Source organism: Jaculus jaculus, chromosome X (genome assembly GCF_020740685.1).
Source record: "Jaculus jaculus isolate mJacJac1 chromosome X, mJacJac1.mat.Y.cur, whole genome shotgun sequence".
NCBI lineage: Eukaryota > Metazoa > Chordata > Mammalia > Rodentia > Dipodidae > Jaculus > Jaculus jaculus.
Genome location: NC_059125.1, coordinates 112,798,773 through 112,817,278, shown reverse-complemented (window position 1 = coordinate 112,817,278; position 18,506 = coordinate 112,798,773). Strand labels below are relative to the sequence as shown.

General features: G+C 41.7%; 1 pseudogene; it reads right to left on the bottom strand.

Annotated features, from left to right (window-relative positions):
* Window positions 1-2,236: 2,236 nt before the first annotated feature.
* Window positions 2,237-3,330, bottom strand: LOC101604151 (annotated as a pseudogene).
* Window positions 3,331-18,506: the final 15,176 nt, after the last annotated feature.

Genomic DNA, 18,506 nt, shown 5'->3' with positions numbered 1-18,506 from the left:
AAAAACCAACAAATGAGGCTGGAGAGATGGCTCAGTAGTTAAGTAAAGCACTTGCTTGCAAATCCTGATGGTTCTGAGTTCAAATTCCCAGTTCACATAAAGCCAGGTACACAAAGTGGCGCTTGGGTGTGAAATTCGTTTGCAGTGGTAAGAGGCCGTGGAGCGCGCCCATATTTTTTTCTCTCTCTCCCTCCCTCTTCCCCTCCTCCCTTCAGCTTCCAAATAAATAACACATAAAATATTGAAAAAAATACAACAGATTCGGCCGTTTTTCCCTGTTTCAATCAGCAGATGGCGCTGCCGAGGTATGCCAGCCAGAGGGGACACTATTGCTGCTCTGGAGGTCTGCCCTGCCTCTTTCTCTCCACAGCTATCTCTTTCGGGGTGTTCTTCACCATGTGGCCTCTGTTCAGTTCTGGAGGTCCAGCTGGATGCTCGTCCACTTTGCCCTTCCTTGGACGCTCACGCAAACCGTGGGACACGAGTGAGGCAGCAGAGAGCTACATAGTGGCGACCCGGTAGTGGGAAGTAGATCCAGTTGTCCGCTCTGGGCAGGAGATAGGGATGCTGGGGACTTTGGAACTTCAAACCCGAGAGGGATAGAGGGCGAGGGGCCAAGACTCTGGCCTCAGGAGTGAGTCCTGACCCGGGATGTGGCCAAGTTGAGACTGGAGACCACTGCTGCTGAGCCCAGCAGTGGCTGAAGGAGGGGACAGAGGTGGGGATCTGAGGAGGCGCCTCACTGATGGCTTGGGCGATGCAGAAAGCGACTAGTGAGGACACATAGATTTCCCCGATGCGTGAATGCTTAAAACCTGCTACACGGTGCTTCAAAAAGCGACGGTTCATTGCCAATTTAATGGGAGACAATAAAATACAAGTAAAAAGAATGTGAAATTAAGGCTAAGCAGAAGGCAAGGCTAGGAGGCAGGCACAGTGCGTTTGCAGTTCTCCTGGAGGTCATGCAAAGGGGTCACTTGAAGAGCCTGCAATGGTGATAAATCACCACATATGAAGTCAGCAAGGCAGCCCGCAGTTACCGCATCAGAGAAGTAGAAGGGAAATCATGAACCAGATAAGAGATTTAAGGTTTTCAGGAGAGATTCATTTTAAATATTTATTTATTTATTTATTTGCAAGCAGAGAGAGAAAAGGGGAAGGGGTAGGACAATGCCTCTGGCCACTGCAAACAAATTCCAGATGAATGTGCCACTGTGCATGTGGCTTTACTGGGTACTGGGTCGTTGGCTTTGCAGCTAAGTGCCTTAACCACTGAGCAATCTCTCCATTCCAACATTTTTTTTTTTCTGGAGACTTTAAGCATCCTGAAGGTTCTCTGTACTTTAAACCAGTGCTATTCTGGCATTTGTGCTTTTAGCTGATTTGACAGGTTGGTTCTGCTCACATAAACATGGAGACTTATTACTTATACTACTAAGTAAAGAAGAAAAGTTGACGCCCTGTTTGTTTAGAGTGTTATTTCCTCCTTTTTGGGCAGAGTTGCTATTCTAAGCAATCACTTATTCAGTTCAAAGAGATTTAGAATACCAAGATGTCATAATGTAATGCAATGGCAAGTTCCCTACCACAGTGACACATTCCAGACCTGGCTCTGTGTATATTTGGATGATTGAGATGTACAGAAATGCCATTATAATTTTCTCAAAATGAAAATGTTTTAGGTTAATTAAAAACTATTTCAGGGTCTGAGCAGATGGTTCAGCTGTAAGAGAGCTTACTGGACATTATAAGGACCTGAGTTCAAGCAGGTAGTGTGGTTGGCAGGGAAGGTGAGCTGGTGGGGCCCTAGGCTGGGGGCAGGCCATTGTCAGAGGACCCTCAGCCTTCCTCCTGATCTACAGGCTCTGGTAGCCTTCAAACATGTAGGAGCTGGTGGTGGACATCCTGGTCATATAGCTGGAGAAGAGTGGGGATGTTAGCCAGGCTGGAGAAGGAGTCTGTGCTTTGGGGTGTCAAGGACTTTCACTGACTGGACATGGTGGCCTTGTCTAGGGTAGTGGTGGGTGGAGGTTTCCCATTTGGAAGGCAGATGGGCTGAAAGTAGTGACAGATCAGTGAGAACAATTCTGGGCATTTTAGATGGTGGTTCTGTGACTCCTCTGGGAGAAGCTGCCCTGGTGCACTCAGGCTGTTGAGCAGACTATGCTATGGAGATGGTTTCTTGGCCTGCTGCTGCTGGTCTGTTCACTGCCTGTCCTTATGGGGCTGGGCAGGGTCAGCTGCAGCCTCTGTGACTGTATGACTGTAGCACATTGGTCATGTCTGTTGTTAGGCTGAGTTGAAGAGCTGTAGGCTGCTGCAGCTGAGGAGGGTTGGGAGGAGGCATCTGTCGCTTCCCTTGAGGGGAAAGACTCAGGATCTGGTGGCAGATGTCTTCCAAAGCATTAAGAGAGACATCTTAAACAAACTGCTCCACCACAGCATCAAAATGGGTTTGGAGATCCATTCTTGCATTTCAAATTTGCACAAACGGCCCTTGAGATACATCATTGCTACTGCTATGATCCCTGATTCCCACTAAAGTGGCAAGGTGGTACCGAGACTGTCACTGACAAGTGCCCATTCGGACCAACTTTTCTTTTCTAACTACCTTTTAAAAAATATTTAATTAAGTTATTTAGTTGTAAGAGAAATAATGGGCATACGAGGGCCTCTAGCCATTGCAAATGAACTCTAGATGCATGCACCACCATGTATATCTGGCTTACGTAGGTTTTGGGGAATCAAATATGGTCCTTAGGCTTTGTAGGCAGGCTCCTTAACCACTAAGCAATCTCTCCAGCCCATGGACCAACTTTTGAATTTTGTTTTTATCATCTTTGAGTTATTTTGCATATTTGAGTAGGAATTGGTGTGGATGTTCTACTTGTAAATCAAACTTATTAGTCTGCAGTAAGATTCTCTCTTGAACCACTGCTTCTTCCTTTGGGTCATCTCCAAACTAGCTAAATTGTACATCATTTAATAAATTACATTTTTTGATGTTTCTTCTAGTCCTCTAGCCAGAAAGAGTAAACAAACTCCATTCACATATCTTGGAAATTGCTTAAAGACATGAAACATATAGAAGTAATGAAAATAAATTATTTCAATTGTAAGAGTATCATAGTATAGCTCTAACTGTGTGCCCACATCAAAGATAAAGCAAGCCCCCACCAAGCGGCACTGGGCCTCAGTGGCAGGATGGAGTGCTTCATGGTGGAAGGATGTATGATCCAAGTCTTTCATATCCCAGCACAAATGTGCTTTTGTCTGACACAGGTTTGCTGACTTTACTAACCAGCTTGGATCTTCTTTATTCTTCTTCATTTATTGAAGTAGACTTGTTCTTTCCACAAGGTTCTTTGGAAATGTTACAATCTGTAAGTGACTCCAGCATTAATAAATCCTAGATCCCATGGTAGTAGAATGTGTTTCCTAACCATCCTGAGTAGAGAGTGAAACAGTAGCATGAGTAACTCAGGCACCTGTGTCACTGAAAAAGCCCCACAGCATGAATGACAGCTCATGAAAGCTGCATCTCCAGGGTCCTGTCCCCATCAACTTTCTCCCTCCTATGAACCTAGTACTCCTCAAGACCAAAGGGGCTTGGGGGTGGGGTGCAGGACTGGCTACGTTCTCAGATGAGGGCCTAGGGACGCTCCTAACTCCATTTTTCTAGGAGGAAATAGGCCCGATCTTGTGAGGGGCATGCAATTTTGTGAGGGTCTTGTGCTGGTAACCACAGTCACTCTTACTTCAAGATAGTAAAGGCCACATCATATCCAGAGGACAGAGTTCTACAATAGCATACCAAGTGGCTACTATTACTTCAGGCAAGCCCCTTAGCAAAGTCTCTTCTTGATAACGAGAGCCATCTTGAATATAGACTGTTAAATAAATATATTCTTACACATATTTTACTACTGACATGAATTTTACTCTTTTTATATATACATACACCAGCCTCCAGTACAGTTAGTGAGCAGTTGGTTTCTCCCATAACAGACACACCACTATTGTACCCTTTGGCTCATTTGTCTGGCTGGCCAAACTTAAGAGCTGTAGTGTCCACTGCTGTTTATCCCCAATGATGATGTCTTTCTCCAATTAGGCTGCATGCAGCCTAACTTTTTCCAACTTTCTGTCTGGGATCTACAGGGAGGAGGTTTTGGCTGAGCTCCAGCTTAATTTTTCAGTGACCTTGCAGTCCAAACATGTAGAGTATAGTCTTCAGCAAGAGTATTACCATCTACTCCTGGTGGAAAATCAAGTCTTGGCAATCACCTGTAATGTTTTGGTGACATCAAGGACCTCCTGGCCAATAACTCACTGGAAGGTATTATATTTCTAGCTGTTTGGTGGTTGTATGGAAATAGTACATACTAGATAGATGGATGGAAGGATAGATAGATAGATAGATAGATAGATAGATAGAAAGAAAATAAGTGTATTTTATGGTTTATAATTATAATTCAATAAAGTCCAGCATGTGTGTGTGTGGGGGGGTGTCAGTGAAGCCTCAGTCTGTTTTGATTTTTTTGTTTGTTTTGGTTTTTCAAGGTAGGGTTTCATTGTAACCCAGGCTGACCTGGAACTCACTATGTAGTCTCAGGATGGCCTCTAACTCACAACAATCCTCCTGCCTCTGCCTCCTAGGTGCTGAGATTAAAGGCGTGTGCCACCACACCTGATTTTTAAAAAATTAATTTTATTTATTTATTTGAGAGAGAGAGAGAGAATGGGTGCACCAGGGTTTCTAGCCACTTCAAAGGAACTTCAGACCCTTGTGTATCTGGCTAACGTGGGTCCTGAAGAATTGAACCTGGGTCCTTTGGCTTTGCAGGCAAGTGCCTTAACTGCTAAGCTATCCCTCCAACCTGTCTGTTTTGATTTTTTGGTAACAGGGTCTCCCTTTGAAGTCCAGGCTGGATTACTTCTTGCCTCACGGTCCCAAGTTCTGGTATGGCTGGTGTGCCTTACCATACTCTCCTTGAGCCTCAAGGTTTCAATCTTTTCTCTAATTCCTCTCACTCTCTTGGTGGTTTTATCCAGTGTTTATAACTGTCTATATCATCTGTACCAATGTGACCAACTAGAAACATAATGCAAGTGCATATATAATTCTAATTGTTCTAGTAGCCATACTCAAAGTGGAAAAAGAAACAAGTGGTATTAAATATATATATATATCCTTTAAATCAACATATTCAAAATACCATAATTTTAATATATGATCAACATAAATTATTGATGAAATGTTTCACTTTCTTTCTGCTATAAGAAGATATTGAAATCTGGCATGTTACACTTTCCAAACATTTAAGTCCAGACTTGCCTGACTGACTTCAAGTGCTCCATAGCTGCATGTTTTGGGAAGGTACTATGTTAAACAACACCCATATATATGCTGACAACTTCCCAATTTACTTCTCCAGCCTATACATCTGATCTGAACTACAGGCTTGTCCAGAAAACTACCTTCTCAACAGCCTTCCCTGGTTTTATTATAGCTATGTCCAAAGTGGCTCACCCACTCTCCAAACTCTTTTAGAGACGTCAAAGTAGAGAGGTGTGTGCGAGTGTATTTGAGTTATTGGGCCTAAAGCATCAGAGCTACCCTGAACTCCTCTTTCACATCCTGCTTCAGTCCATCAGCCAATCCTGAGTGCGTTATCTTCAGATAGGAGACCGCTTTTCACCACACACAGACACACACACACACACACACACACACACACACACACACACACACACACTAGTTCTAGAATTCAAAGAACTGTCATCTCTTGCTGAGACTGAACCAGACTCCTCAGTGTTGCCATTGGACCGCTCTGACCCCTTAATATTTTTTACAGTAAAACAACCTCCTAAATTGAAAGTCAGATCATGGCAATCTTCCCAGAGCTCTCTACTGGGTCTTTATTTCACTCAGCAAACCCCAAATATTTATGAAGGTTCCATACCCTCACTCCCTGTGCCTGCCATGCTCCCTTCTCTATTCTCTCGCCCACCCACTTATACCAGGCCTACCAACCTCCTTGCTCTCTCTTTAATTTACCAGATATCCTACAGCCTCAGGCCTTTGTACTTATTATCCCTAATGTCTGGAATTCTGTTACCCTAGAAAGTCACATAGGCCTGTTCTCTCCTCTACTTGCAGCCTTTATCCAAACTCACTTTCTCAGCAAAACCTTGTCAGAGCACCTTATTTAAAATTCCAACCCATGGGCCAAGGAGGTGGTGCTTTCCACATAAGTATGAAGACCTGAGTTCGGATTCCCAGAACCCACGTAAATTTCAGTGGGGGTGATGGCCTGTAATCCCAGTGCTTACAAGCAGAGACAGGGTACCTTCAGTACAAAGTAGTTAGATTAGCCAAATCAGGAGCTCTGGGTTCAAGTGAGGGACCCTGCCTTAGTAAATAAAGTGGAGAGCAATCTATAAAACACCTAACTTCAACATCTGGCTTCCACAAATACATGCATGCATACAAACACACATATACACAAACACATAAAAGAAAAAGAAAAAAAATTACAAGATATTCACACCCCCAAGAACTCCTTACTTTCTCCTCTTCCCTGTTTTGTCCTCTGTCTGTAGCACATATCACTTTAATGCTTTGCATATTGCTTCTCTGTCCCCAGTAGAATATAGTTTTTTTTTCATGTATTTTGTTCATCACTGCATCTGTAGCACCTAGCTTGGCATGTTGGATGATATGCATGATTCAAAACTCCTAAAAGGTAAAATTGTTCCCAATGTTCATAAAGTATATACTGAGATGACAGAAAAGCACAGTTGTCATTTGTAAACATTGCTCTTGCCTGTCATATTTTATAACAAATATAAGAATACAAGGTATCTGAAATTTATATATATACATATACATATATATATATAGATATATATATATTCTTAATAAAAACAATTCAATCTTTTACATATGCTGCCATAGGTATTTTTATGTCTCATAAAACCCTTACTTATTTATTAATTTGCCTTTGCCTCTGCGTATATTATGCCAGGGTCCCTTTATGCTGCAAATAAATACCCAAACAGCTTTATGTGGGTGGCTGACGAACTGAATCTGGGTCAGCAGGCTTTGCAAATAAGCACCTTTAGCCACTGAACCATCTCCCCAGCCCTTGTTTCATAAAGCTTTTAAAGCCAATAAATTGAATTATAATAGTTTTGGGGTACAATTAATTTGTTAGTAAAATATTTTAGCCCTCTGCCTACTACAATTCAAATGGACACTATATATTGAGCTCCTCATGGAATTTCAGTCAGATGTATTAATTTTAAGAGCATCTATTGCCAGGCATGGTGGTATTTGCTTGCAATCCTAATATTTGCGGGGATGAGGCAGAAAGACCACAAGTTCGAGGTCAACCTGGAGTGTAGTGTGAGGCCCTGTCTCAAACAAACAAACAAAAAACTGAAAGGAAAGGAAGTCCTTGAGCTGAGGAGATGGTTAAGTGGTCAAAGGTGCTTGCTTACAAAGTCTGATGGCCCAGGTTCCATTCCCTAGTATCCAAGCCAAGCCAGATGTACAAAGTGGTACATTCATTTGGATTTTATTTGCAGTGGCAAGAGACCCTGATACACCCATTCTTATTCTTTCTCTAACCCCCTTGCAAATCGATAAATAAAGTATGTTGTAAGAAAAGAAAAGCATGTTCCTGATGCTGGGTTTACATCTTAGTGATAGAGTGCTTTCCTATCATACATAAGACTTTGCGTTCTACCTCAGTGCTGCAACATAAGGGTGTGGGGGGGGGACCTATGACCAAATCCTTATGGAAATGCTGCTGAGTCTGAGTGTATTATTGTGTATCTGCTGCTCCATCTCCTTGGTCCTCTACTTAGTTGTCTTACTTTCTCCAGCTTAGGGAATCTCATATGACCATATCCTGATTTGTGACTGTAAGGGAGCCCACTTCTCTCTATATCATGCACTCAGCCAACTTCTCTCCATATCATGCTCTCTGTCATTGTAGTTAGAGTTGAATTTTCACTTTTCTCATGTTACCTGTTTCATGGATTTACTTTTGCATCTAATACTTAATGGCTATTGATTTCCATTTCATATTCTGTCCAAATGGCTGAACATGTCTCAGAGCCAATGCTGCTGAATTTTACTTCTTTTTAAATTTTCTTATCTTTTAAAATATTCTAGTTTTTATTTATTTATTTGAGAGAAAAAGAGGGGGAGAGAGAGAGAATAAATGGGCACACCAGGGCCCCCAGCCACTGCAAATTAACACCAGACACATGCACCACCTGGTGCATATGGCTTACATGGGTCGTGGGGCATCAAACCTGGGTCCTTTGGCTTTTGTTTTTACTTCTTATCTTCCTCATAGAACATCAGGCCAAAAGCTTTCTGAGACTATCTTTTTCTGCTGTCTTGAAGGGTCATCCATTTGAAAACCTTAGGTCTGGATTATCTCAAATGCTAAATACTTTCTTCATATGTCCTTCACACTACCTAAACATCTCTACACACACATGCGTGCGCACACACACACATGCATGCGCGCACACACACACACACACACACACACACGCACGCACAAATGTATTGGTCATATTCATGAATATATATTTATATATTTGTCCTCTATGACAGATTTTGAAGTGATTGCTAATTAATATTATGAATAATTAAAACATATTCCACTATGACTACATGTTCACAAATTATATACATTCATGTATGTGTATATGTATGGATGTGCCCCTATACATGCATTTATGTATAGTCTATGTCTAACACTATTACTAGTTTTATATGTTCACTGCATATATATCTATCCATGAGCAATACATAATTGTTCCCCTTCCTTTCATTGCCTCGCTTCAGAAATGAGGGATGGAGCATTGCTTCCCCCTTGCTGACAATCCTTCCAGAGCTGCCTGTTACCTGGCCTCTGAGAACTGCTCAGCAGGCAAAATGTTCTCACCAGAAAGTCATCAACTCAGCAACCTTTCCTCAGTCCTTATTGCCTCAGCTGTCATTGTTTCTTTTCTTCTCCTTCTGGGATCTCTTTTCCATTAAATGCTTTTATGGCCTGGCCTTTGGCCATAAAAGCAGTTTGGATGGAGCTCAGGAGGAATGTCCTGCTTTGTCACTTGTCTTTGCAAGCTCATTTCCTGTCATGATCTCCAGCTTTGCATGTCCTGGTGTGTATCTTTGGCTGAATGGTCTGCTGGTTCCTTAAGCTTTTCATGGCTGAAATCCAGCTTATCATCCCCATGAAGCCAGTTTCCTTGCTTCTTTCCCAGTTGCTATCATTATACCAGATACCTGAGTCATGCTGACTTCTTTCCTGACTTCACACCCATTCTCTGTCAATCACCTCCTCTTGTTCATCCTTTTAGAAATGCTTAAAAATATTTTATTGATTTATTTGATGAGAGAGATGTTAGGGCCTCCAGCTATTGCAAATGAACTCCAGACTCATGCACCACCTTGTGCATCTGGCTTACATGGGTCCTGAGGAATTGAACCTGAGTCCTTTGGCTTTTCAGGCAAGTGCCTTAACTTTGAAGCCATCTCTCCAACCCCCAAAATGTTTGAATTTATGAAATATTTCAAAAACTTCGAGGACAGAATGAACTACTCTTTCATATCCACTTATATCATTATAGACATAAGCTATAGAATTTTCAATAGGTAAAATATTATTCATGCATTTGAAGTCCCCTCTGGACATTTACTTAATCCTATTGTCTACTGTCTTAGAAGTAACCACAACTTTCTTTTAAATATAATAAAAATTGTCTGAAGGGTGGAGAAGTGATTCAGCCATCAAATGCACTTCCTGTGCAAGTATGAAGGCCCAAGGGGGCCTGAAACCACCCAAGTTCAAATCTCCAGATCCCACTTAAACAGCTGGGTGGCCATATGCACCTGTAACTCCACTTCTGCAAAGGGAAGTAGAGACTAGGGAATCCCCTCCCACCCCCCAATCTCAAAAAATAGTGAGCTCTGGTGTCAGTAAAGATACTCCAGCTCAGTTAAGAATGGGCAGAAGAGCAATGGAAAGGGCCACCAGATGTTCTGCTTGGGCTACCACAGGTGGGAGTGCCCCCTGCCACAGGCGAACACATAGAGCACTGCAAGGGCACAAACGTGTATGCATCACACCCACAACACACACACACACACACACATCACATTACATACACGCAAGCAAAAACAATTGGATTATTGTATCACTTATTGACATGGGAAAGGGTAAAGGGGATTAGAGAGGGCTTTGGAGAAGGGAGCAAGAATTCAATTTTGAACATGTCAAGTTTAAGATGCTTGTGAGAGAACCAAATGAACTACCCTAATCCTGCCTATGCAGTTCATATTTTCACATCTTTATCCAGATATACTGCAGAGCACAGCTTCTTAATCTGTTGGCCCCAACATGTACCTGAATGTTGGAATTGTGAAAAAGTTGTCAACAGTGAAAGTTTTCTGGGCATGCAGTGACCGAATATTAATTCAAAATCAGATGCATGTGGGACCTGATGGGTTTCTGGGATCCCTCAACCATGCTGCACGGTGTGACTTGCAGCATGTGCACTTTGCACTGAGTACCGCACCACATAACACAAATGAACACTGACTGAAAGAAACAACTTGGCTCTGATGTGAGATTATCACATGTTAAGAATTGTAGCTGTTTTACTGTACACATATTTCTGTCCTTATAGAAACAATGGTTTATTTACAGAAAATAAAACTTTTAATATTTTCCTACTATCATGCCTCAGCATGTTTGAGTTACTGACTTGAGTTTCATAAAATATCATTACAATTTTTTGGCTAAGGGGCTGGAGAGATGGCTTAGCATTAAGACACTTGCCTCCAAAGCCTAAAGAAACAGGTTCAATTCCCCAGGATCCACGTAAGCCACCAGATACACAAGGTGGTGCTTGGGTCTGGAGTTTGTTTGCAGTGGCTCTCTCCCCTTCTCTCTAATAAATAACTAATAAAAATATGTTATAAGAATGTTTTGGTTTAGGATTAAGATAAAAATCTCCAACAATTTCTGAACTAGTCCTAAACATACCTCTGCCATTTTGTGCTACATATTTATCAAAAGTAGTATTCTCAGCATGGATAATCATAAAATAAAAATATTAATCAGCTCTGAAAAACATTGAATATACTGTACCTACTGCAGTATCAAACATCAAACCAAGATTTACCTTTTTAAGTAAAAATAAACAAGCACATCCATCTCCTCAGCATGCAAATTTACTTCTATCTTCAATAAATGGTAAATTTTATGACTCAATATCCCTTATGAACAGCTTTTCTGCTCAAGCTCCTACACTCAGTCTCTGTTGCCTGTTACTAAGAACCTGGACCGACACATTATATATCAGACCTGTAAACACATGCAAATCCAGAGCCAGATGTGGTGGTTCATGCCTTTAATCCCAGCATTCAGAAGGCTTAGGTAGGAGGATCACCTTAAATTCGAGGCCAGCCCAGGCTACGATGTGAATTCCAAGTCAGCCTCAGCTGGAGTTAGCCCCTGCTTCAAAAAGAAAATGCCTCAAAATATGCAAGTTTTAATACACTTGCCACTGTAATGCTCATTTCATGGTGCTGATACAATTTTGCATACAAAAATGCTTGTGCAAGTTTTTTTTTTTAAGATTGCAATATTTACTAAAATATATTTCCTGTTTCTTTTTTTGTTTTTTTTTATTTTAATTTGATTTATTAGTTTTCTTTTCATCAAATACAGGCAGTTTGGTACCATTGTTTAGGCTCATCTATGATCTACCCCCTCCCATTAGGCCCTCCTAGTTTATGTAAATGAGTCGTGCATTGTGGAGTTAGTCCCCAGTTATTGGTATGCTAAATGTCTCTGCAAATCATGACCCAACATGTGACTCTGAGTTTTTAAAAAAATATTTAATTTTATTTATTTGAGAGAGAAAGAGGCAGATAGAAAAAGAGACAGAATGGGTGTGTCAGGGCCTTTAGACACTGCAAATGAACTCCAAATGCATGTGCCACCTTGTGCATCTGGCTTACATGGGTCCTAGGGAATCAAACCTGGGTCCTTTGGCTTTGTAGGCAAGTGCCTTAACCACTAAGCATCTTTCTTACCCTTGTGCAAGTTTTAATTTAAAAAATTGTCAAATCAGGAACAATTTAAACTGGCATTAAGTGAATGAGTAAATTTTTGTGCATCTAGATATTGAGGTACTAGTGCCATTAAACAGAATCATTAGTGGAATATTTAAGATAAAAACTTGTGTGTTATGACATATTATGTAAATAAAGTCAGAGATAAAAGCTGGAAGAAAATAAATAAAATGGGATTGCTCTGGGTCATAAGCTTATATTTTTCCTGCTCTCCTCCCAGATTTTTAGCAAATGATTCTTCAAGCCACTGGAAAAATAAAAAGCCTCTTCACTAATCATACTGAATGACCTATGGCACACCAGTCATTTCCATGGTGCAAATCCTGGGTGACTTTTGCAGGGATTGGAATTCCAGAAATACAAGCGTTCTTAGGGGCAGAATAGCAAAAACGTTCTCTGCTCATTTCTGTATCATTTACAAAAGAATTTCTAGAGAAATGGTTTAAATACATTGAGGAAATGTCACTCTTGCTGATTAAGATTGTTTAGTTTTCACATGGTAGAGGCTTTCAACTTGCTGGAAAAATCACTGTTGAAAATCCTTCTCTTAAAATATCTACTCATACCAATCTATTCTTTTTATTATTTCTTTATTTATTTGAGAGACAGAGAGAGACAGCATGCCAGGGCCTCCAGCCACTGCAAATGAACTCCAGACACATGCACCATCTTGTACATCTGGCTTACATGGGTCCTGGGGAAACAAACTTGGGTCCTTTGGCTTTGCAGGCATGCATATTGTGGTGGTTTGATTCATGTGTGCCCCATACACTTATGTATGCTGAATGCTAGTCTCCCCAGCTGATGGCAATTGGAAATTAAAGCCTCTTGGAGGTGGTGTATTGTTGGGGACAGGCTATGGGTATTTTAGCCAGTTTCCCCATGCCAGTGTTTGGCATATTCTCCTGTTGCTGTTGTTCATATGTGTTGTTGGCCAGGAAGTAGATGCCCACCCTCTGCTCATGCCATTGTTTTCCCTACCATCCTGGAGTGTCTCCTTGAGTCTGTAAGCCAAAATAAACCCTTTTTTCCCCCACAAACTGCTCTCAGTTGGGTGATTTTTGCCAGCAATGAGAACCTGACTGCAACATGTCTTAACTGCTAAGCCCCACTCTCTATGCCAATGCAAATCCAATAATCCTGGTTAATAACTTTAACCCAATGGCAAAAAAAAAAAATCAGATTTTGGGCTGGAGAGATGGCTTAGCGGTTAAGCACTTGCCTGTGAAGCCTAAGGACCCCAGTTCGAGGCTTGATTCCCCAGGACCCACGTTAGTCAGATGCACAAGGGGGCACACGCGGTCTGGAGTTCGTTTGTAGTGGCTGGAAGCCCTGGTGTGCCCATTCTCTCTCTTTCTCTCTCCCCCTCCCTCCTTCTCTCTGTTACTTTCAAAGAAATAAATAAAAATAATTTAAAAAAAAATCAGATTTTGTCAAATAGATAAATGAACCTGGCCAAGGTTTGGATAGGATCAGGAAGAGAGTCATATGTAAGAAACAAGATGCATCTTCCTAGAGTATCTATTTTATTAGACAGTGAGTAATTTCTTTTTAAACTTTTTTTTGTTTATTTTGACTTGAGAGCAACAGAGAGAGAGAAAAAGAGGCAGATATATAGACAGAATGGGTGCACCAGGGCCTCCAGCCACTGCAAACTGAACTCCAGACGCGTGCACCCCCTTGTGCATCAGGCTAATGTGGGTCCTGGAGAATCGAGCCTGAACCGGGGTCCTCAGGCTTCACAGGCGAATGCTTAACCACTAAGCCATCTCTCCAACCCTAGACAGTGAGTAATTTTAAGTGATTTTTTTTGAGGCAAAGATGAAAGTTTTTATTCAGGAGAAAAACATGAGCTGCCAGGACTGACTCTCAAGCATGGAGCAGTCAATTTGGGATTACAGATAGTGGGTTATGTCATATGGGGGGAAGGTGAGGAAGGGGGAAGTAAAAAGGTTTATTTAGGGGAGATTTAAGATAGCCAGGTGTGACAACAGACAATTAGCCAGGTGACCTGGGAGATAAGGGTGGAGGAAACCTAGACCTGGTGGCATTGTTAGGCAAGGAAGGAATAATGGCTGGGTGGTTCCTTGAAGAATGTGGTGTTTTTGGTGACTCCATTTTGGGGAAGCCCATCTTGACCTAACATTCTAGCCTTTTGTTAATGACAAGGGACCGTGGTATTTCTTCTGTAGTGCCTTCATGCTGACCATAGGGGGTGATGAGCTCTTATGGGGGAGGCTGTATAATGTGGCTGATGTGTGTCCCTTTAGGGCAGGTGATGAGGCGACTGGTTCCTCCTCCATGGATAAAGGCTGGTAGGAGATAGAGGAGGGACAGGTCAGTAAAAGTTGGTTAAATTTTTGATGGGTGAATTGGTCCACCTGATTTTGGATACATCTCAGAAGGCAGGGGGCCAGAGCAAGTAGCAAGAATAGTCCAGATACAGGCCCTAAGAGTCGCAAAAGCCAGGGCTAGACTTTCCTAAAGATGTTCCATGACTCAGAGGAAATTGGTGTTCCTAACTGAAGCTGGTCAGCCAGATATTTTAGTTGTTTAATTTCAACCTCTATCTTGCCTGGCTGGTTAAAATAGTAACAGGTCCGGTTAAGATGGCGGCGTAGGTACCACGCCAAAGCAGCCTAGGGGGGAAAAAGACCAAAAAAACTCAGCAAAATACACACTTTTACTAAAAAGTGAGGTGTATAGGAAATTGAGGCGGCAGCGGAGAAGTAGAAGAGTTCCAGAGCATCCAGAGCCTGCACAGGCGGGAACAGCGGCTCCGGGGCGGCTCGGCCACCCGCCGCAGCCGCGGAGCGGCAGAAAGCCGCCGGACTCTCGGCTCGAGACGCAGGACAAGCCAGGTGCGGGATTTTCCCCTCACACCGCGCTCTCCGCAACTCGGGAAACGTGAGGGGAGAGCGGCAGCGAGCAACGGAGGGAAGAGCAGACCGTGAGGTAGAAGCACACGTGGAACAGCGATACAACCAGAGCAGCCGCGGCTCCCTCCCCTCCCCCACCACCTGAACCCAGCTCCAGCGAACACAGCAGCGGCCCGGGACTGGCCACGCCAACTTGGGCTGACAGCAGGACCCAAGCAGGAGCAGAGTTCGGCAGCAACTTCAGCGGCTCCAGCACCGGTACCAGTGGCCCCAGCAGCAGCGGACCCAGGAGCGGCAGCGGCGGCAGATCCCACAGTAGCGGCTTCGGGGTGAACAGCAGCGGTGCACACGGCAGCGGCAGCTTCAGCAGCGGTGGTGACTCCGGTGGTGGCAGCTACGACAGCAGCAGAGGCAGCAGCAGCGGCTCAGTTTGCCCCGTAGGAAAAGCAAGTGCCCAGCTCCAGAAATCAGAACAGCAGCCCGACGACCCAGGCAGCAACTTGACTGAGACCACAATCACCCAAGGTAACTGGGATTGCACCAGGGAAGGGTCTCACTTGGTCACAAGCTGACTTGGATACCGCAACAGACAAGAAATTTAAACCTCTTTGTTGATAGAGGATCTGGTCATTATAATAACTACTCTTGCATACATACTCGGGGCTGTTTTTGATTGAATGTGTACAGTGTTTAGTTAAATTTTAGAATCTACCAGTATTTTATTCCACTCAGCCTGCTTGAATACTCCTATAGCAGGGAAACTCAACCCCTAAGAACATCTTTGTAGATACTCTGAGAGTCTTAAGAGCCACACCTAATACCTTAAGGTCCTACCCTGAAAATATATTACATCAAATCAATTGATACAGCTAAGAATACACAGCTAGCTAGAAAATCCAAGCATTAACTTAATCCAAGATGCAAAAATATATACATTATAACACAAGAAACACTAAAAAGCAAGACGATATAAATCCACCTAAAAGTATTAATGCATCAGAAATGTCCTCCAGTGAGAAAGAGTTAGAGGAAATGCCTGAGAAAGAGTTCAAAAGAATAATTATAAATATGTTCAAAGAGGTCAAAGAACACATGAAAACAATCAAAGAAGAAATCAAAGAGGAAATCAAAGGAATCAAAGAAGAGGCAGGACACCAATTTAATGAAATAAAGAAGGCAATACAAGACATAAATAGGGAAATAGAAATAATAAAGAAAAACCAGTCAGAATTACTAGCAATGAAGAACACAGTTAATGAAATAAAAAACTCTGTAGAAAATCTCACCAGTAGGATGGATGAGGGAGAGGACAGAATATCTAAGCTAGAAGATCAGGTGGCAGACCTAATGCAGTCCAACAAAGAGAAAGACAAACTTATAGAAAAGTATGAGTGGGAATTTCAAGATATTCGGGACACTATGAAAAGATCCAATATAAGAATTCAGGGCATAGTAGAAGGAGAAGAACTCCACTCCAGAGGCATAGTAGGCATCTTCAACAAAATCATAGAGGAAAATTTTCCCCAAATTGGGAAAGAGGTGCCAATACAGATACAGGAAGCCTTTAGAACCCCAGCCAGACAAAACCCAGAAAGATACTCTCCTCGCCACATTATACTCAAACTTCCAAACACACAAACCAAAGAAAAAATATTGAAAGCAGTTAGAGAGAAAAATCAAGTTACCTACAAAAGCAAGCCCATCAGGATTACAGCAGATTATTCAACACAAACTTTTAAAGCCAGAAGGGCTTGGAGTGATATATTCCAAGTTCTGAAAGATAACAACTGTCAACCAAGGTTACTTTATCCTGCAAAGTTATCCATCCAAATAGATGGAGAAATAAAGACATTCCATGACAAAAGCAGGTTAAAGGAGTATCTGAAGACAAAACCAGCTCTACAGAAAATACTTGATAGAATCCTCCATGCTGAACAAAAGGAAAAGCACACATATAAGGAACCTAGAAAAAACCAGCTATACTCAAATACCAGTTAACAGAAGAGAGCACAGGTAGAACAAGTAACACACACACACACACACACAAATGGCAAACATAAATACACACCTTTCAATAATATCTCTTAATATCAACGGTCTCAATGCCCCAATGAAAAGACATAGATTTGCAGACTGGGTTAAAAAGCAGGATCCTACAATTTGTTGTCTCCAAGAAACTCACCTTTCTACAAAGGATAGACATTATCTTAGGGTGAAAGGTTGGAAGACGGTGTTTCAAGCAAATGGGCCTAGAAAACAAGCAGGGGTTGCTATCCTAATATCAGACAGGGTAGACTTTAGTCCGACGTTAGTCAAAAAAGATAAGGAAGGTCACTTTATATTGATTAAGGGCACACTCCAACAGGAGGACATTACAATCCTAAACATATATGCACCTAACATGGGGGCTCCCAAATTCGTCAAACAAACACTATTAGAACTAAGGTCACAGATAACAACAAACACAGTGGTGGTGGGTGACTTTAACACCCCACTCTCATCAATTGACAGGTCATCCAGGGAAAGAATAAACAGAGAGGCATCTGGACTAAATGAGGTCATAGAAGGAATGGACCTAACAGATATATACAGGACATTTCACCCAAAGGCTGCAGAATATACATTCTTTTCAGCAGCACATGGAACATTCTCTAAAATAGACCATATATTAGGACACAAAGCAAATCTTAACAAATTCAGGAAAATTGAAATAATTCCTTGCATTCTATCTGACCACAATGGAATTAAACTACAAATCAGTAGCAAGAAAGGCTATAGAGCATACACAAAATCATGGAAACTAAACAATACACTACTAAATGATGAGTGGGTCAATGAAGAAATCAAAAAGGAAATCAAAAAATTTATAGAGTCAAATGATAATGAGAACACAACATACCAAAATCTCTGGGACACAATGAAGGCAGTTCTAAGAGGTAAATTTATAGCCTTAAGTGCCTATATTAAGAAATTAGAAAGGTCGCAAGTAAACGACCTAATGCTTCGCCTTAAAGCCTTGGAAAAAGAAGAACAAGGCAAAGCAAAAAGTAGTAGATGGGAAGAAATAATAAAGATTAGGGCAGAAATTAATGAAATAGAAACAAAAAGAACAATCCAAAGAATTAATGAAACAAAGAGTTGGTTCTTTGAAAGGATAAACAAGATTGATAAACCCTTAGCAAATCTGACCAAAAGAAAGAGAGAAGAGACACAAATTAATAAAATCAGAGATGAACAAGGTAACATCACAACAGATTCCAGAGAAATTCAAAAAATTATAGGGACATACTATAAAAGCATATACTCCACAAAGTATGAAAATCTGAAAGAAATGGATGATTTCCTTGATCTATATGACCTACCTAAATTAAATCAAAATGAGATTAATCACTTAAATAGACCTATAACAAACATGGAGATCCGAGCAGTTATCAATAATCTCCCAACTAAAAAAA